Source organism: Dromiciops gliroides, chromosome 3 (genome assembly GCF_019393635.1).
Source record: "Dromiciops gliroides isolate mDroGli1 chromosome 3, mDroGli1.pri, whole genome shotgun sequence".
Taxonomy (NCBI): domain Eukaryota; kingdom Metazoa; phylum Chordata; class Mammalia; order Microbiotheria; family Microbiotheriidae; genus Dromiciops; species Dromiciops gliroides.
Window position 1 is genome coordinate 72,843,464 of NC_057863.1, and position 21,272 is coordinate 72,864,735.

The 21,272-nt window shown below is 38.8% G+C and overlaps 1 long non-coding RNA gene across 3 annotated transcripts in view; it reads right to left on the bottom strand.

The window, feature by feature from the left end:
* Positions 1 to 10,868: 10,868 nt before the first annotated feature.
* Positions 10,869 to 21,272, bottom strand: part of LOC122751569 — a 31,064-nt gene continuing 20,660 nt past the window's right edge. For all 3 annotated transcript variants that reach the window (XR_006355797.1, XR_006355795.1, XR_006355796.1), the window contains exons 2-3: positions 11,982 to 12,084; positions 10,869 to 11,350 (exon numbers count right to left, since the gene is read on the bottom strand). This is a non-coding gene — a long non-coding RNA (uncharacterized LOC122751569). The remainder of the gene's footprint in view (positions 11,351 to 11,981; positions 12,085 to 21,272) is intronic.

A 21,272-nucleotide genomic window follows, 5' to 3' on the forward strand; every position in this document is an offset into this window, starting at 1 on the left:
GTTTAGGATGGGGTGGGGTTGGTTTTACTTTATCTTCCTACTCATGTGATCTATCATGGTATCTTCTTCCTAGTAGGTCCTTAATAAATGTTTGTTGCATTGGTTATTTTGGAAAACTGTCCAGAGAACTGAAGTCTCTATTTGATTTCTTTATGGAGCCACATTCTCGTTGGTGTAGGTACTTCCCCAACTGGTCCAGATCATAAGCATTCTCAATCTTGGCTGATTCTATTCCATAGCTTCCTATAAATCCTCTATAGAGGATTAAAAAAAAAATTGGAATAAACTCTTTTGCTAGAAGCTCTAGCTTATCACATGTACATGGAGCCTAGAATATCACCTCTACCCAGATAATCTGATGTGGCAATTGATGCATATTTGACACGTGCCTCCCAGGGATCAATTCTCTTTACGAGCCAAGAGGTTCACAAAGCTAATGGCACAAATAGATTTATTTACTGGTTAGGGAAGAAACCTCATGTAAAAAACAGCGCATAGAAAATAGCACTATCAAAGGAAAGGAAAGGAAAGGAAAGGAAAGGAAAGGAAAGGAAAGGAAAGGAAAGGAAAGGAAAGGAAAGGAAAGGAAAGGAAAGGAAAGGAAAGGAAAGGAAAGGAAAGGAAAGGAAAGGAAAGGAAAGGAAAGGAAAGGAAAAGGAAAAGGAAAAGGAAAAGGAAAAGGAAAAGGAAAAGGAAAAGGAAAAGGAAAAGGAAAAGGAAAAGGAACAGGAACAGGAACAGGAACAGGAAAAGGAACAGAATCCCCCAGTTTGCAATCCTGCTTCATAGGCCTGTACACATAGTCTTGGTCACTACAATTTTGCTCCGGATGGGGTGTCAGTGAGAGAATGCCTAGTGTCTCAACTTTTCACATTGGTTCTCCTTTCATTTCCTCCTCTGATTTCTGTGCAGTGTTACTTTTACTATAGTTCTCCCCTTCAATCACCCTCAGGAGATATTGATGGTGGTTGATCCCTACCCTGTGTCATGTGTTTTCCTCTTTGTATTGTGAGAAAATAATGATTAATAATGGATTTCCTGGAGGACCCAGGGATCCCCCCTCCCCCCACTCCAGAAAGTCTGGTTCTTGAGAAACTTCAGCAAATCTTATTTGGGACAAACCCAAGAGAACAATAGAGATATCGAGAAATAGAGATGGTCTTTTTTCTAGCTCAGTGAAAGACTAGATAATGGACTTTGCCTTAAAGCAACTTCAGTGAGGGTCTTTTAAATACTTTTCCCTGTCGTCTGTAGAGTTCATTTTAATGTGGACCACTTTTGGATCTTACCAAGCAATGGAATTGAATGATGCTAACTAATGAACTTTGATCAATATACAATGACCTGCTTCTATAGAGCCTTTTTTCCTTTGGGTTTTAGGGCTTTTTATGTTGACTCTTCATTTTAGGACAGTGGAGGTAGGTCTTCAGAACTCTCTTGGGTCTTCTGGGGCTTTTCTCCTGCTCAAGCTAACTGTCATGCTGAAGCTCTCCCTGCTTTCTCCATGACTTGGCCTGAGACCATGAGAAATTAAGGAGACACACAGTCAATTCTTTACTGACATATAATATTAATAAATAATAATATGCTTACCCCAAACTGGTATCTATAGCAATAGCAATTAATTTAAGCCAGCTCTACTCCAGGCACTGTGCCAGCCTGTGTCATCAATCAAAACAACAAATGTTTCCAAAATCTGCTCTTATACTGTCTTATATGTTTATACTGCCCCTGGCCTGACACATATGTGGTCAGCAAAGGTCTAGAGGAACAATTTCCCCTTGTCCACTACAGTTTGGTGTCTCTCCCTAATCCTATGATGTGGGCTATGATGGTGACATCACAGTTTAACAAATCTCTCATCTTCAGCATCTAAACAATGTGCCTCCCACCTGTTTCAATACTTCACTTATGTCTGCAGCTCAGAGGAATGTACTTTTATCTCTCCAGTTATCTGTCAGTACATTGAATTTCCCATGAAGCAGCTGGATATGATTATTCAAATTATCCATGACTTTGTCACCAAACATCTAGGGGAAGGAGAGACCACATACTCTCTCAGTGCTGGTCTATGATGGGGAGAGAAAGCTCTTGGTGCTAGCTACACTAATAAAGGAAAATAAAATCTCATACACCTTAAATAGGCAGTCACATAAATAATGGCTGCAGAAATGAAATTCAAATTCCCAAAAATGTTTTCCCTTTAATTCTTTCTAAATTTCTGTGTTCAATAAAATACCTCACGTTTTCTAAATTGGGAAACAGTAGATATACATAGATTAATGTAGAACAAAGAAAATTGAGAAAAGAGAGGATGTTAATAACTGAGTGGAGAAGACTCCATGGTGGAGGATGACACTAAGCTGAGTTTTGAAGGAAGCCAAAGAGATGGACATGAAGAAGGGCATGCATTTGAGTGTGCCTTCTGAATGTGGGAAAGAGATAGTATGAGTGCTGGGAGCAGTGAGATGGAGTAAGGAGTTCAGAGAATGGCTAATAGTTCATTTTGGCTGGATTACCAAATTCATGAAAGAGAGAAGAGTTGTTATGGTGAATTAAGCCCTGAACATGGAATCAAGAAGACCCAGATTTGAATCTTGCCTCAGATATTGTCTTAACAGACATTTGAAGGTTTAAAATACTAAAGGTTTAATACTAGGAAACAAAGATTACTGCAAAACAGTAAAGCAAATCAACTTTATTGAGAAAAGATGCTCACAAAATTAAGAGCAGTCAGGGAAAATGATGGAAACAGATCAGTCCCCTACTCAGACCCCGCAATGGGACACTCTCTCCCAAACCAGTAAAGTCTTGTGGGTTTTGATAGGATTCTTATGTAGGGATAGGAGAACCAGGTATCGGAAGAAGACAATGAGGAGACTGAACCTGGGAATTAATGCTGATTCACACTAGTATGGAGAAGGAAGGCTCCTAAGGAATTGGTGGCTAATTGATAATCAAACTCCCAGTTGGGGAAAAGGGGGTTTAGGTCATCACTGCTGGTCTTACTTTCACAGGGGAACTCAGCTTCCTTGTCAGGAGTTTTTGAACTTCCCTTGGATTTTTCCATTTGGTGGCCCTTTGGGTTATTACAGATACTTAGTAGCTGTGTGACTCTAAGCAAGTCATAGCCTCTCTGAACCTCAGCCTTCTTTTGTAGCCACTGGAACTTGATGTCTTTAAATGTCTCTCCCCAGCTCTAAATCTGATCCTGTGAGTGATGGTATGAAATAAGGCAAGAAACGTAGGCAGAAATCAGAAGTTCAGGCTGAGAGAAGATTTTCCTTTTCATCCTAGAGGCAATAGTTATTAGTTCTCTTCATAGACAGCAAATGAAAGATTCAAAGTACACAGATGAGCTCAAACTCTCCTGGGTTAGTCATAGATCTGAGGAATTAAGCCTTTAAAATGTGCCTTCCAGAGCTCTCAGAAAACATTGTCTGCGAAGTTTCTGGTAAGCATCCATACATTACTTGTTTGTAATAGCCTTCTAATCTTAGGACATTGGGATCATAGATTTAGAGTTAGAAGGAACCCCAGAAACCATCTGTTCCAATCCCTGACCCTCATGTTACAAAGGAAAATAATGAGACCCAAAGAATGGAAGAAACTTGCCCAAGTTTTCATAGGTATCACTCTCACAAAAAGAAAATTACACCAGAAAAAACCCTCAGCATTTTGGGTTTGTTTTTGTTTTTTTGTGGGGCAATGAGGGTTATGTGACTTGCCCAGGGTCACACAGCTAGTAAGTGTCAAGTGTCTGAGGCCAGATTTGAACTCAGGTACTCTTGAATGCAGGGCTGGTGCTCTATCCACTGCACCACCTAGCTGCCCCCACCCTCCCCAGCATTTTAAAGAAGATTTTAAGCCAATTTCCCCATGTTAAGAGGCATCATTGAACTATGGACAAAAGGCCAAAATTAGAATAAGAAAGACCTGAGATAAGGCCTGCCTCTGGCACCTCGTGCATGGTCATGGGCAAGTCCCCTAAATTCTCAGTGGCCAGGGCCAACTCTCTAGTTATTGAGGGGTTAATGATCTTTGTTGATGGAAGGAATATCACTACAATGACGAAGTTACAAGAAAAAAAATTACAATGTTAGAAACATGAATGAAATTAGGAATTTATTTTGAGGGGGATAGAAATTATGACAAGTCAGAATAAGAAAGATCAGTAGATAAAGTAGGAAGATATTGAAGAAACACTCCAAATTAATTATATAAATGCTACCTTGGAGTTCAGTTGATTAAAAAAGTTGGGAGAGTTTTACATTAGTTATTATTATATTTTTAATCATCATTAAACTCACTTGGGAAATTATAGCTTATTTGGTGCTTTACTCTTCATATTAGTGATGTTTTAATGGGAAATTTCATGACAACCTCACTGAGGAAATACAAATAAAAATAACAAATCAGTCTGCAGTTAGAGAGTAAGTCCAATGAAAGTCAAACACTTCCCAGTGGAAGATGACTCAAGGAAACCAAATTGTCAAATGATTATTATTAGCTCACTGGTGACTCTTGACTGTTTTCCATTTTCAAGACGGTATCTGCAAAGCTGCCCTTTCTTTCCTTATAACATAAGAATTCACCATAAGAGACTTGGGTAACAATCATCATTTTTAAAAAATCAGTAAAATATGTCCCTTGATTGATTAACTATCCTTTCCTGAACACATTTAAATCATGGTAGCTTTTATCCAAACAACGGGGTGGACTGATGTCCACAAAGAGTTGTCTTTGCCCTAAAGAAAGAGTAAAGGAAGGGGTTACACAGTACATATGTGTGTAAGTGATAAAGGGCCAATTGTGTAAGGAGACATGGGATGAATTTTGAGCAAAATAAAGAAAACAGGGGCTTTGAAGTACCAACTGATTGTCTTGAGGCAAATTCAGTTTTTTAGAACATTCAATCCCAGGAACTGGTAACTTACCAAATGGAATTCTGGCTCTTCAATAGCCTGAAATTACTTCCTGTGGGACAATCACTTGACTGCTAGAGAATATTTTCATATCCTCAGGTTGCATCTTGAGAGACTTCAATTTGCCAAGTGCTGGTAGTGTTGGTCTTTGCTGCCCCACTCTTAAGCCCTGCCAAATTAACAAAATGAATCAAGTACACTTTGCTGGATTGACTATTTACACAGTATCTCTTTATTTGGCCAATGGTGGCCAAATGGAAATCATCATAACAAAACACTCGTTGATTTTTAAAAAAATTTTTACTGACACTATGAAGCTATTTTCAAATAATAAAGCCATTTAGATGGGGTCCTTGTCACCTCTGGCTTCAGGATGAACAAAGTGAAACTCCCCAAAGACCTATTTATAAAAGTGCTAATTATCATCCCATGATACCAATACTAGGTCTATATCCTAAAGAGATTGAGGAAAGAGAAAAAGGACCCATATATACAAAAATAATCAGAGCAGCTATTTTTGTGGTGGCAAAGAATTGGAAACTGAAGGGATGCCGATCAATTGGGGAATGACTGGACAAGTTGTGGTATATGAATGTGATGGAATTATTGGGCTGTAAGAAATAATGAAGGGGATAGTTTCAGAGAAACCTGTGAAAATATATATATATATATATAATTTTTTAGTGAGGCAATTGGGGTTAAGTGACTTGCCCAGGGTCACAGAGCTAGTAAGTGTTAAGTGTCTGAGGCCAGATTTGAACCCAGGTACTCCTGACTCCAGGGCCGGTACTCTATCCACTGTGCTACCTAGCTGCCCCCCCCTGTGAAGATATATAACCTGATAGAGTGAAGTGAGTAGAACCAGGATAATGATTTACATAATTACAACAATATTGTAAAAACAAACAACTTTGAAAGACCTAGAAACACTGGATCAGCACAATGACCAACCAATTCCAGAAGACTCATGATGAATTATGCTACCCACCTCAGATAGAGAGGTGATGAACTCAGAGTGCAGATTGAGGCTTATGGGTTTTTTGATGTTTGGGTTTTTTTTTTTTTGATGGGGCAATGCGGGTTAAGTGACTTGCCCAAGGTCACACTGCTAGTAAGTGTCAAATGTCTGAGACCGCATTTGAACTTAAATCCTCCTGAATCCAGGGCTGGTGCTTTATCCATTGTACCACCTAGCTGCCTCCGAGGCTTATGTTTTGCTTTATCGTAGGTTGTTTTGGATATGGCCAATGTGGGAATTTGTTTTACTTCACTATATATATCTATATGTGTGTGCATGTGTATGTATATATATATATATATATGTCTTTAATGAGTTTTGTTTTTCTTGCTTTTTCGATCAGGGTAGAAGAGGGGGAGGAGGGAGAGACAAAATTTGGACCTGAACATATAATAAAACTGAATTTTTTTTAAAAAGAAAAGAAAGTGTTGTTATCTTGTTCTAAGCAGTTTGAAAGGGCCTGAGAAATAAAAACAGAGCAGAGCATATTGTAAGCTTGTTTTCTTTCTTTCTTTCTTTCTTTTTTTTTTTTTTTGCCTTGAATATATTCAAGGGGATTTCAGGCATGGAAATTTACACATTGTCATCCAAGTTGATCAAGTTTGTAATGTTACTATTTAGGGAAACTGGATAACATTGGAAATTACTTGGTATTTGATGGGATTTTTCCTTATTGATTAAAGCTATGAAAACATTATATAATTAAAAATGCATATAATGTGGTTAGAGTTTTTTCTTTGTTTTTTGACCAGACCTCTGATTTCATTATGGTAGGTAGCTCCCCACCGAGGAATTTCTCTCTACTAATGCAGATTAGGAACTGTTTCGAAACATAATCTGAGAAAGTTGCCTGGGGGCACTGAAAAATTGTGTGATTTACCTAGGGACACAGAAACAGTATATGTCAGAGGTGAGATTTGAACATCTATCAGGTTATGCTGCCTTCCATCTTGTCTCTCTGACAACTCTGCCATGCTGGCTCCTGAATATAAGTGACCTATGTAAGTATTCTAGTCATTGAGACAGACACATACACACAGACCTAAAAGGCTGCATTCTAGTTGACCTTATTTTTAATTCTTGAAGATTGATGTACAATAGCTAAGTACTCAAAATTTCTTTCTACCAATCAATTTTGGAGGGGCTATGGAAAGGCAGGCACAACAATAAACCCCTGACAAAGCTGTAAACTGGTTCAACTAGTCTGGGATATCAATTTGGAAATATGTACAAAAGTCACTGAACTATTTATATTCTTCAAATCAGAAGTCACTCTAATGGGCACCAACCCCAATATATACCACAGTATTCATAAAAGCACAAAATGGATGATGGTAGGCCTCCATCAATCACAGACGACCAAGGATCAGTGCCTTGAAGAGCCACAGGCCACAGTGTGGCTGTGCAGTCTGATACGGGAGCCACAGCTCCCGAGTGACTTATAACCGGTAACTGCCGCATGCTACCATGTTGTATCTACCCCATGAGGAGTAGCTGGAGTGTCCTCTCCAGGGCTCTGGCCTGGGCAGATCAATTGGAAAACACACTGTTGCCCATGCAGCAGGTTTTCCCTCTCCACGACATTGGTGGATCCAAAGGAGAGACAGAGCCAATACAGTTTGGCACCAGTGCCGCCCAGGAGTTGCCAGAGGGATGTGATGTCCAACATCCAACTGCCTAAGGGACTCCGACTCCTGATTTTTCCTGGGGTTAACTCCCGAAGCCTTTCCCATATATGGGTATAGCCGCAAGGCAGAGGAGGTTTAAAATCAGGGAATCCTTCCCCTAGGCGGGTTGCCTGCCAGGGCTAACAAGCCCCACCTACCCGAAGCGACTGGTTTTAAGGTGCCAGTGACTTGCCTTCGCCCCTTCTCAGGCCTTTAGACCTGCATTATCCTAAGAGGAAGGGACAAGCCAAGAGTGGGGAAAGAGGGAGAGAGAAAGGAAGAGAGGGAGAGAGAGGGAAGGAGGCAAAGAGAAAGAGAGAGAGAGAGGGAGAGAGAGAGAGAGAGAGGATGTATGACTATTGATTAGAGAATAATGGAACGAACTATGGTATATTGATATCAATGTATCCATATACACATATGTAAACATGAATATCCAGGTACATGTAGGGTTAGGGTTAGGGTTACACTTTAGGGACTTGCTGGAACAAACTCATACTGACTCCCAAGGGCTGATTGTTAAATTCTCTGCCTGAGCATTTCTACCTCAGAAATCAGCAAATTCTATAAATCTGTGCTTAAGTTAATGTTTTGTTAATTATTTCAGCTTAAGAAAATGATAGAGGAAAGCATTTGCTAATTTAGATTTAACTTAAAATTGTATCATGGTGGCAGCTAGGTGGTGCAGTGGATAGAGCCCTGGCCCTGGATTCAGGAGGACCTCAGTTCAAATCCAGCCTCAGACACTTAACACTTACTAGCTGTGTGACGCTGGGCAAGTCACTTAACCCTCATTGCCCCACAAAAACAGCAACAACAAAAAATAAACACACAAAAAAAGTGTATCATGCATTTTCAGAGATCCAGTTGTTAAATATTTACAATCATGCCCTACATGTATGCGTGTGTGGAATAGAATGTTGCTCTACATTAATAAATGATGACTACAAGGGATTCAGAGAAAAAATAAGATATGTGTGTACCACTCCAGAGTGAATACAGCAACTGCAGAAGAACAATATATTCAATTATGTCACTGAAAAGTTCACTAAAAGAAAACCAAATTCTGAGTAATCAAAAAGCCGATAATAGCCCCTGAGCAGAGAAATGATACATACATTCTTCTCTGCAGAAAGGGCAGAATGTTGTACATGTTGCCAGATATGGTTACAGTGTCAGGTGTTTTTGCTTAACTTAGTTTCAAGGGAGGATTCAATTGTGGTAGGAAAGTGAGAGAAAACAAGAGCCACCAATAAAACAGCATGTGTGTGTGTGTGTCTGTGTCTGTGTGTGTGTGTGTGTGTGTGTGTGTTTTGTTTTGGGGGGGGTTAATAAAAAATAAAAAGAAATAATGTAATATATTTTGGAAAAGAAATGCTTTCTTCTTTGAGGGAATCATTAGCCTGACAGTGTGGATTTGTGCTTCTATATGTCCAAACATTATTTCTTACTTTTTACCCTTGAGGTTAAAAACCATGACTTTGAAGGTTATTTTCAAAGAAAGAGGAAATTATCTCCTAGTCTTTTATGCATTCACCTTCACATGAATTGCCTAGAAAATGTTAGCTTTCATTCTGCCCTGACCTGAGGAATTTGGGAATTTGTACATTTTTCTGAATTGTCAGAAGCAATTTTAGCAGCTGTGGGCCATTTGTATTTTGAAGTCATTAACAAGCATTTACTGTTACATCTTAGAGGATCCCGTCTTTCTAAACATGAACTAGTCCAGGGGCCTATGAAAAATTACACTATCCTCAAATTTAATTTAGTTTATACATGAAGTTAGTTGTATCAGAACATTTCCTATTTGGGTCCAGAGTTACTTTTATCAGTAGCCCCGACTACCACAAAGGTTGTTTTATGTTCTGAAGTGAATTCGTAGTCATACTGTGGCATCATGTCTTTATTGGGTAATTATTGTGTAATTCACTAAGTTTAGGAAAGAGCTATTTGGCTTCCCCTATTCACACCCAACCATGAGGACATGAATCTTCTTGATGACCTGGAGTTTTCTTATACACAGTTTTTCTTATGCATGTGGCTGCAACAAAGAAAGGGAGAGTGATTAGGGTGTACTGGGGGTAGTCTCACCAAACCAACCACCAGTGCTTTGAGAAATGGGCACAATAAAAGACTTCCTGAGAACATGGGTGGTAAAATGGAAGCATTTCCTGAATGTCCTTTTGAGCACATTTTCTCATTCCTAATGCACTGAGCTAGGTTTGCCTAAGAAATATGATCTGGAACAATACATTGGATTCTAGGTCTGCTGGGTAGAGAGGGGTTAAGGTAAACTTATGCTAAGGAACTTCTGATTTATGTGGGAATATTATAGAATAAAGAAGGGGTAGGAAGATTCATGTGCTGAGGCACTATCTATCATCTATCTATCTATAAATCTATCTATGTAATCTATTTGTGTCTAATGGTAGCCATCTCTAGGGCAGGGGGGAAGGTCGGGGAAAGGGGAAAAAAAAGAAAAAATACATTATAATTTTGTTGTATATTTGAAAGGAGAACAAAGTTGCATGTAGCAAATTTGCAGATTCATGTATAAACATCATTTTTATTGTACTCTTATGAAAATGCTTGTTTTATTCCATAAATTAACATTTAAATTTTTTTAAAAGATCGTAGATGAAAAGAATCAGGATCTCAGAGTTGGGAGAGGCCTTGGGGGCTACCCAATCCAACCTTTTATTCCATGCATCAATTTGTCTAGAGCATTATTAAGAAATCGTAGGGTCATAGCTGTAGAGAGTTATCAGCCTTCTAGTCTAACTCCTTTATTTTATACAAGAGGAAGCTATCACACAAAAAGATTACAGTGACTTGCCAAAAGGTATTTAGGTAAATCATCATCCTGTTTCTGCCTGGGTATATCCAACAATAAGGGAGCTCACTACTTCTAGTCACAGTGAACCCACTATCTCATTTTGTTCATAGGGTCATGGACCTAGGTCTCAATTTTGTGTGACTTTCTTTGACTTCCATAGTGATTGTGGTAGGATGGTGGAAAAGGGTACCAAATGTGTTCAGAATCATGGAACTTTTATACTGCATGAAAACATTATTTTAGTTTTCTGAATTTAAGATCCTTGTCTAATGACCAACGGATGAATTTAAAACACTGAATTATATCAATATTGACAGTCATTATGTAATATTATATACACACATTACCCATTGTGATGTTTACTGAGGTGTTAATATTCAGAAATTATTCTCCCTACAACAGAATATATTGCAGTTCACCCCAATATGAAGGTTACCAATGGTTTACATACAACCATAAAGGTAATTTTGTACTTGAAGAACATTTTATTAAAGATATAATGCTTTATTTAAAAAAAACAAAATTAAAAAAATCATATGTCCCCTGTTTCACCCACATACATAAATATTGCTTTTTCTGTTGGTTGGAACATGTGTGGTCTGCAAAAGGCTGGTGTGAGACTTGGTTCACATAGGTGTGAAGTTTGGAGCTCTTACAGATATCACATTCACATTCAGCTGCTGGGTCTTTCATTTGCAGGTCACATTTATAAACAGTAAGCAACCCTAAATCACTGTCTAACATTTATTTCAATTCAGTTTTACTAGCATTTCTAAAGTGCCTCTTTTAACAGATAAGTTATCCATAATGAAGTCCTGGGGCACTGAAGTCATCTTCATAGAAACTCCTCTCCACTAGGCTGGGTGATGGTTTGTCTGGGCTTCACTGAAATCATCTCAGAGACCTACAGTAGAAGGCAAGCAAAGTTAGCTCACCAGGGGCTGTTAACAGGACTCCCATGAGCATTAATTTAGAGCTAAAAGGGGCCTCAGAGGCCAACAAGTCCAGTTTCCTCTTTTTACAGATGAAGGAATTGAGAAACCAAGATATTAAGTGACTTGCCCAAAGTAACACAGCTAGCAAGTGTCTGAAGCAAAATTTGAACCCAGTTTGTAAAGAATGTGAACCAGATCAATGAGAGATACTAGAGAGACCAAAGCAGGGGTTACTGTCCCATCTCCTAACTTTCCTATTTATGTTTACATCAGCACCATTTTCCTATTTGTACAGACTTGAAATCTCAAAGTAATCTTCAGCCTTTTTCTCTCTCCCTCTTAAAAACTAATTAGTTGATCATTTCTTTTTTGGGGGGGTGGGGCGGGGCAGTGAGGGTTAAGTGACTTGCCCAGGGTCACACAGCTAGTAAGTGTCAAGTGTCTGAGGTCAGATTTGAATTCATGTTTTCCTGAATCCAGGACCAGTGCTTTATCAACTGTGCCATCTAGCTGCCCCTGATTAGTTAATTCTTGAGATTCTACCTTCACAATATTGCTTTGATTCATCTCATGGATACCACCTTAGCTCAGGGCTCTCACCTAAATTATTTTAACAGTCACTCCCTGATTTGTCTCTCCCCTCTTCAATACATTCTTCACACAGGTGCTAAGATAACCTTCCTGAAGAACAGGTCTGAATTCCCTGCAAAAAACAAACAATTGAAAACCCTTCAGTGACTTCTTATTACCTTTAGGAATAAAATATAAACTCTTTAACTTGACATTTAAGGCCCTTCACAATTTAACTCCAATCAATCTTTCCAGTCTTATTTTTATTTTTTTTGCTTAGCTATTATATTTCTTTATATTTTGTCTCCAGTGCTATTTTGTTTAAGGTTAGTCCACTCAAGTTTATGTGGATTAACAACACATTTTCTTTTCTTTCTAACATTATCTATTTTAAAGTTTGATTTCATTATTTTTTTCTTTATTTAGAATTTTATTTTCCAAATTACATGTAAAAACAAATTTTGACATCAGTGTTTTAAAACTTTGTGTTCCAACTCCTCTTCCTCCCTCCCTCTCCATCCCCCAACCCAAGAACTCAAGCAATTCAATATAAGTTATACATGAGTAGTCATGCAAAACATCTCCACATTAGCCAAGTTGTGAAAGAAAACAGACAGAAACAAAACTTCAGATTAAAGAACTATCAAAAAAATTATGCTTCATCCAGCCTTATTTTGACTTGAGAAGATACCTTCATCTCACTCCTTTGCAGAAGTTGGAGATTCACAAATATTATACATTGCATATATGGGTGTCTGTGTGTATATATAAATATATTGCATATATATGTATGTATATCTCTCTATAAATACATCACGTATATATGTATGTATATCTATATATGTATGTGTATGTGTGTACATACACATACATATATTTTTTCAGACTTCGGGGGTATATTAGTCAATTATGCTGATTCTTTACATTTTTTTCCTTTTTTCTTTTTTTTTGGTTTTAAAAATCCCATTTTTATATGAAATCTCTCTTTGGGCAGAGCAAAGGAAAAGATACTGGGGAAAATTATGGTGATATTTTTTAAAAGCCAAAAACATCAATAAAAACTTATTTTAAAGGAAGAATCTGCCCTACCACCTAATCAAGAGACCCTCCAGTTTCCCCTCTCTTGTAAGGGAATCCACTACCTCTTGAGGATAGCCCATTCCACACTGGGAGAGTTTTGTTGAGACTTTTCCCTTACATCAAGCCCAATATGCCTCTCCCTAACATCTTTTCCATTCCTTCCACTTCTTCACTCTGAGGTCAAACACAAAAAGTCTAATCTCTCTTTCACTCATCCCTCCCTACTCATCAAGCCTTTTTTTCTCTTGTCCAGTGTTAGTGAGGAATATCCACCAAAATGAAATGATGGGTCAATCAATTAACAAACATATATTAAGCACCTGTTGTGTGCCAGGCATTGTACTAGGGGTCTAGGGACATAAAGAAAGTCAAAAACATCCCCTGCCTCTGAAGAACTCACAATCTAGTGGGTGGGACAGTGTGCAAACTATATTGAGGATTAATTGGAGATAATTTCAGAGGGAAGGCACTGACATTGAGTAAGTATTTGAAGCAGGATTCAAATTGAGATCTTCTTGCTTCTAAGACTAACACCATCACCAGTGAATGCCTGCACTACCTAGCTGCCCCTAGATCATGAGCACAATTTCACCTGCTAAGTGCTCAGAATGCCTTAATTTCCAGGTATTATGTTTCATTCAAGATCAAGCCTCTCAGGAGCGTTTCTTCCCAATGTAAAGCACAAAAGACTAAGTGGTAGAAGAGAGGAGAGTTAGAAGAACAGTCTGGAATGAGAAAATATCTGGGAAAAAAAAGATTCCAGGGAAGAACAAAGAGAAATGAGGTGGGCACAGGATTTCGGCCATTGTTGCCAAGTATAGCTTAAGGAAAAACCAACCTCAGCAGGGTGGGATTCTGTTTCCCTCAATGTAAAGGTCAGGAGGAAGACAGTCTGCTCTCCCTGGAAAAACAGTGTCCAGAAGGCTCACTCACAGAAAGGCAGCATCTGTTTTAAGAAGTCACTTGAACCATAACTGTGTCAACATGTGGAAAAGCCTGGCATGGGTGTTCGGCTCTACAGGCAGCCAAAGGAAGCCTGCCAGCGGAAGAAGCAAAGCTGAGACCCCTGGGCACCCCAGAAAGAGGCTGTTCAGGAACCCCTACCAAGGCAACACCGCCACTTCAGACACTCTCTGATGTGTAGCGTGTGGGCAAGAGAAAAGAAAGCCAGGCCAGGTCTGGAATTGATCTCACCAGCTCCCTGGCATGAAAGCAAAGGGCATTTAATTGCACCATGGCACAGAGTGAATGTTCATTTGGGGGAAAGGATTTGAAAGTGCAGCTAAGGCTTCCTGCAGCAAACACCTATCATGGGCCCTGACCACAATGAAGGTTTCGACTGTCCCAGTATTGAAGCACATTGTCTCCATGTGTCCTAACAGCATACATAAAGCCCAGAGTAATCTCCATGCTTGATGCAATGTTTGACACAAAGACCCAAGGACCTGATATGCCATGAAACAATCATAACGTCAGGTTAATGACAGCATTTCCCTCCTCCCTGTAGAGAAGTAGTGGGCGACATGTGCAAAATAAATGATCCGTTCTCCAAAATGGCTAATGCATTGATTTGTTTTGTTTAATTGTTCTTTTTTGATACAAGAAAGGTTTTCCTGGGGGGGAGGTAGATCTTTAAAAAAAGTCATCAGAGGGGGCGGCTAGGTGGCGCAGTGGATAAAGCACTGGCCCTGGATTCAGGAGTACCTGAGTTCAAATCCGGTCTCAGACACTTGGCACTCACTAGCTGTGTGACCCTGGGCAAGTCACTTAACCCCCATTGCCCCGCAAAAAAAAAAAAAAAAGTCATCAGAAAGACCTTTGTAAGTTCTTTGTGCATCCTGAGAGGAAAATGACTGTTGCTTTCCTTTATTATTTTCTGTTGTTGTTGTTGTCTTTGTTTTGTTTTGTTTGAGGCGCAATGGGGATTAAGTGACTTGCCCACGGTCACACAGCTAATAAGTGTCAAGTGTCTGAGGTCAGATTTGAACTCAGGTCCTCCTGAATCCAGGGCCTGTGCTTTATCCACTGGGCCACCTAGCTGCCCCCTTGCTTTCCTTTAAAAATGAAATAAAATCAAACCTTTACTCTAGACAGGTTCCATATTATATACTTTGGATTTTTTATGGCCAGAAGTATAGCAGGCAATTAGGGCCTGACCCCACTGCTGACCAACTCAGAACCTTCACCCATCTCCATTTTTCCCTACATGGGAAAGTTCAGCAGTCTTTAGGAAACCTAGCTGCCCTTTGCTCCTGGCTACTCATCGTATTGATGTCGCATTTAGTGTAGACATCAGATCCATTTTAGCCCTGCAGCTCGGAACTCCCAAAGTCAAGCAATCCACAGCCTCAGCCTCCCCGGCAGCAGGGGCCACAGGCCTGCACTACCAGACCCAGCTTGTGCCATATGGTGGGTACTCAGACAATGCTTATTTCAATTGATTTGAAACCTAGAGAAAATAGGGAATTTAGGGTTGCTACATTCTTCCCGTGTCTTTCCCCTTTTGGCTTAATCAGACTGATACCTGAATTGCCTGAGAAAAAATGGAAAGCGTTCAATATTGGAATTGCAAAAGCTATGCTCAGAGTTCTGAGGGATTTGCATTTAATTCCTGAATCTGCTATTACTGTTACTCTGCCTGTGATCTTGGACAACTCACTGAGCATCTTGTGATTTAGCTTTTCCATTTTCTTGGTCAAACATTCCATTTAACTGGGTGGACAGAATTCTCAGGATAAGCAGTTCATAGGAACACAGTTGATATTTTTAAAAGCAAAAAAAAAACCCCAAACATACAAACAAAAACAATCTCAGGGACCCACTTCCAGATCTTTGATGAGTCTTGGCTTTGTTATCACTCCTGTTTCTGCCTCAGTCCTCAGTGGACTTATGTATCTTTCTGTTAAGTACCTAATAAATATTGCATTGATTTTCCCTAATGTGATAGCTGTTCTCACTTCCTTCGTGTCCTTATACCCTCTGTCCATTCCCCTGAAAAGCATGATTTCAGAGCTTTCTGTTCTATTAAGATATATAAAATCTTTGAGGAAAAGACTCATTTCTCTTTTCATTCCCAGCATCCAGCAAAACATCTGGCACATAGTTGGTAAATAACCAACATCTTTTTTGGTCTTTTTTCTTTATTTGGAACAATCGACAAACATAAGTATTTCAATATAATAACAATAATAGCTAGCATTTATATGGCCTTTTAAGGATTACAAAGCCCCTTGCATCTGTAATTTTATTTGATCCTCACAACAATCCTGAGTTCAACAATCCTGAATTTCATTTTTTGTTTTGTTTTTTAAATATTTTGACGAATGTATTACAATATAATGTGAATACAATTATTATGCCCATTTTATAGATAAGGAAACCAAGGAAAACAGAGTTTAAGTGTCTTCTCTAGGATCAAATAACTAGGGAGTGTCTGAATCTGGGTTGAGCTCAAGTCTTCCTGACTCCTGGCCTAGGATTCTATCCACTGTGCAGCCTGGCTGCCTAAAATGTCCAGAGAACAAGAATTAAGGATTGCATTACATTCAGTTTTGTGTTTTTGTTTGTGTGAGTGATTGTATGTGAGTGTGTTTGTATGTGAAATTTAATAATTGGTAGCATCTTAAAGTGACATTCTTCTCAATGATGTCTACATTTAACAGGGTTCAGATCCATAAGTTGAAGAAATAAATTTCTATTGGTGGAATAGTCTTTGTCAGTAATTGGGTTGGTCTCAAGACAATAGAGTTTATGTACTTTTGGTCACCAAGTTTTATGGTAACCAGAGTCAATCTGACATTTACTCTGGGAAGATTTTAGAAAAACTTCTATTTTCCCTCAGGAGCTTCTGGGACAAGTTCTACCCAAATGAATCACATTAATTTTGAGAAGAACTAAATTATCTGTCTAATTTGCCAATTTTATTTTTAAAAAAGATTACCCAGGGAATATCTCTAACATGGGATCATCGTGGGGTTGTTCTTTGCTGATATGAATAACAGGCCAAAAATGGGCTCTCCATCAGCAATTAATCCATTTGAACAGAAGCCTGAGAATGAGAGATGTTACTTGTCTTATTCCCAAGATTCCTTGACCACATTTCTTTTCTTTTCCCAGAAATAAGACTAATGTTTTTCTTCTATCAAGCTTTCCTTCTAAAGAGTGTTTCCACCCACACCCCAAACAGGGAGTAGAAGAAAGGAAACCCCCTCCAATTCCAACAAGGGTAAGAGAAACCAATACATCCAATGTCCATTTTAGGGAATTCTAATATCACCATATTAATGTTTGATGAAACCCTAGCTGAATAATCATGAGTGCTCATTGCTCTGGTGAACCACATAGGATTAACCTTTTCTTTGAAATACCATTAAACTTGTCTCCAAACCTTGCCCACATATTCATCTTAGATTGCAGGAAAAGACTTCTAACCAGGGCTTCTTACCCAAGGGTCTGTGAACTTCATTTTTTTGCTTTGTTTTTAAATATTTTGACAAATATATTACAATATAATTGTCATCCCTTGTAATCCTATGTATTTTGCTTTAGGCATTAAAAAAAAACATTATTCTGAGAAGGGGCCTATAGGCTTCAGCAGATGCCAAAAGGGTCTATGATACCAAAAAGCTTATGGGTACCTGTTTTAAAGACAAGGTGGTGTGCAGCCAAAGACATCATCAGGACCGAGAAACAGCAAAGTTCAAACTCACAGACCTAAGGGAAGATACTGGAGAAAAAAGCAGCTTCTCACATCGTTAGGTCTCAGCCCTGCCCACCTTTCTCCAGAACTGGAACCAACCCTTCAAATTATAGAGCGGGAACCAAGAGCACATGGGCGTCACCCCAAATGTAATCTTTGTGGTGACTCCACAGTACTTTGTGACATGCTCAAGTCAGCTGTGGCTCCAGGGTGGTCTCCTAGAATATCGCCACAGTGTAATCATCAGGTGACCTAGACATGGATAATTGTGGCCCAGCCCACATCAGAGAAAATAAGACCAGTAGCAGATGGAAATGGTCCTGCGGGCTATGACTACTATTACCTGAAATATCAAGATTGGAGACTGAGTTGATCTTGTGGACACCATAACATCACCATCAGTGGGCATACAACTTGACTCCTTTGAATGTTTAACCCAACAACCTCTACCACCATAGTGTTGGCCCCAGTTAGTTTGCTTTGCTGGTCCTTTTTACTTCAGAGCCATTTCAAAGCATATGAGGTAAGGTATGCACAAAATTAAGGTACACTTAATCTGTTTTATCTACACGATGGTGGAGGAGAGGGCATAGTTAGTCAATAGGCATTTATTAATCATCTACCATGTGCCAGGCGCTATGCTAAGTGCTAGGATACAAAGAAAGCAAAAAATCCTTCTGCTCTCAAGGAATTCACATTCTATACATTCTTGTATTCAGCTCCTGGGGACACTTTTCATAGTCCTGAAAAGCAACCAAAGATCAAGGTCCTCACCATTTTCAATCTAAGCCATGTTAAAAATTTTTTTTTTAAAAGATCCACTTGAGGGAAATCTTTTCTTTTATATATCTCTAAATATTCATCTTATTGTTTGTGTCTTCACAACATCTATTGCACACATCCCATTCTTTCCTCTCACAAAATCACCTCTCTAGTTCAGACCCTCGTCACGTCTTCCCTGAGCTATAACCCATAATTGATCTCCATGCCTCAAGCCTTTTCTCACCACAATCCATCCTCTGTACAGCTGTTAAAGTGATTATCTTACAGCATAATTCTGACCACATCACATTCCCTTCTCAAAAAACTGCAGGGGTTCCCTGTTACCTCTAGGATCAATATGAAATCTTTTATTTGGCATTGAAAGCCCTTTACAACTTGACCTCTTCCTATCTTTCCAGACTTTTCATACTTTACCCTCCTCCACTCACTCTATGGTCCAGCAATACCAGCATACAGGTTATTTTCACTGAATAGACACTGGATCTCCTCTCTCTGCTGTTCCCCATGCTTAGAATGCTTTCCCCCCTCACTTCTACCCTTTGATTTTTCTAATTTCTTTCCAATCTCAGTTCAGATCCCACTTTCTATAAGAAGCCTTTAATCCCATTGGCCACATTAGCTCTCCCCTCTAAGGTAAGATGACCTTCCTTCTACTCTCTATGAATCTTATATGTTCCTTTTTATTTGCATGTTGCCTCCCTCATTCATACATTAGGCTCCAAGAGGGCAGGGCCAGTTTTTTGTGTTTTCACTTTTCTTTGGATTTCCACCTATTAGCATCAAGCCTGGTACATAGTAAGTTCTTATTCAATGCTTGATCTAAGTTCCTAGAAAAATAGAGCAAGTTTTGTTTTTGTTTTTGTAATTCAAAGTGAGTAGTGATAAAGAGTTAAGTATTGGCAACAAGGTTAGGCAGACCCATCTGCGTTCTGGATGCCCTAAAAATCTTAAGCTAATTAGGAAAAGGTTTTGATTTCATGAGACCCCAAATAATAAAATAAGAGATGACATTCATAAATTTTTTGACAAGAAGCTGTAGGACAACATGGATTTCTTTCCTACCAGTATGTTACGGATATTTAATCCATCTTTTGGGAGCCATTTTGTATCATTACTCTTAGGAGATCAAAATATGATGAGTCATAAGATCAAAAAAAGTTTATAAACTCTTAGATGCCTTTTTTAAAAATGATGTTTTTCTAAGAGTAAACCAACTTAAACTTATAAAAGTTTATTTTAGAAGGGATATATGTCACTTAAACTTATACGTTCTCACCATTCAGTACTATCTCCATGAATTTTTTATTACCCTCAGAGGAAGCATATAGAAAGATGGAAGAATGCATCTGTCTCTTTCTCTCTTTGTGTCTCTCTTTGTCATTCTGTCTCTCTGTGTCTTTATCTTTTTCTGTCTCTGTCTTTGCTCTTTCTCTTTGTTGATTCATTTCTGTCTCTATCTTTTTGTCTTTCTCTGTGTGTATATAACTGTTGTTCCACCTCTCTCTGTCTCTGAATCTCTCTCTCTCTTTAAATACATATGTATATATTTATACGTGTGTATATATACACATATATATAAATATATGTATATATTATGATGTGTTTTGTTTTTTACATAATAAACATTTATAGATTACCCCCACTCAGTGAGAGGTTTCTTGTAACAAAGTAAAACAGTTCAATACAACTAAAAATACAGTGACCTCATCTGAAAGTGTATGTAGCATATCACATCTATAGCCCCCAACACAAATCTATTTTTAAAAAATTAATAAAAATCTCTTTTCTCTCCTTCCCACTCCCATCCCATTAAAAAGGAAGAAAAAGAAGTTCCTTCTAACATTTATGCAAAGTTAAGGAAAACAAATTTCTTTAATGGCTGTATACAAATACATGTCTTATGTTTTATCTTAATCCCATAACCTCTCTGTAATGAATGGCACATTTCATATTGTTTGGGGTTTGATGGCTCAAAGTGAGTATAAATAGCAATTATTTCTGCTCTGGCCAGAAACTCTGAGGGTCTTCCCCTCCCAGATTGACCTTTTGAGTAGGCAATTTTGCCTTAATTCTTACCTAGCCTTAAATCACCAAATGGGTGTTGCCTCAAACAAACTAAGACCTCAGCAAGACCTTAGCTTAAAAAGGCTAGGTCTCCCACTGCATTTTGGGCTTTCTTCAGTCATCCTGATATATGTCTTATCACTGGACTCTGAGAGTATGAAGCTGATAACTTTGCACAGCATCGCTTCACTTAAATCCAATTGGCTTGCAAGTCAAGACATTCCCCCTCCTGATATCATTGGTCCTCTTCAAGAATGAAGGATGAACAACAAACAACACATTTCATCATCAGTCCTTTGGAATCATGAATGGTCATTTTATAGATCACAGATCTTACAGCTTTTGAAATTTGTGTTTATTCCCCTCCTGCTCCTTATTCCCAGCTTCTGGGTTTCAAAGCAATGCCCCTGTTGTTTTTTCATCTTAGAACTTCCCTCAGCACTAGAATAGATCTCCTCTGCTTGGAATATCCTTCTATGAGATCTCCCCGCCCCCCCCCCCCCCCCCCCCCCCGTCCTTCTCCACTGGTAAATTCCATCTGGAGTCTCCATTTTAATTCCCATTCTGGCCTCATAGAAAGGTTCTGACTTGCAAAACCATGCTCCATATCTCTTTGAAATCATCCATTTCCTCATTTCTTATAGCAGGAGAGCATTCCTTCACATTCATATGCCACAAATTATTCAGCCATTACT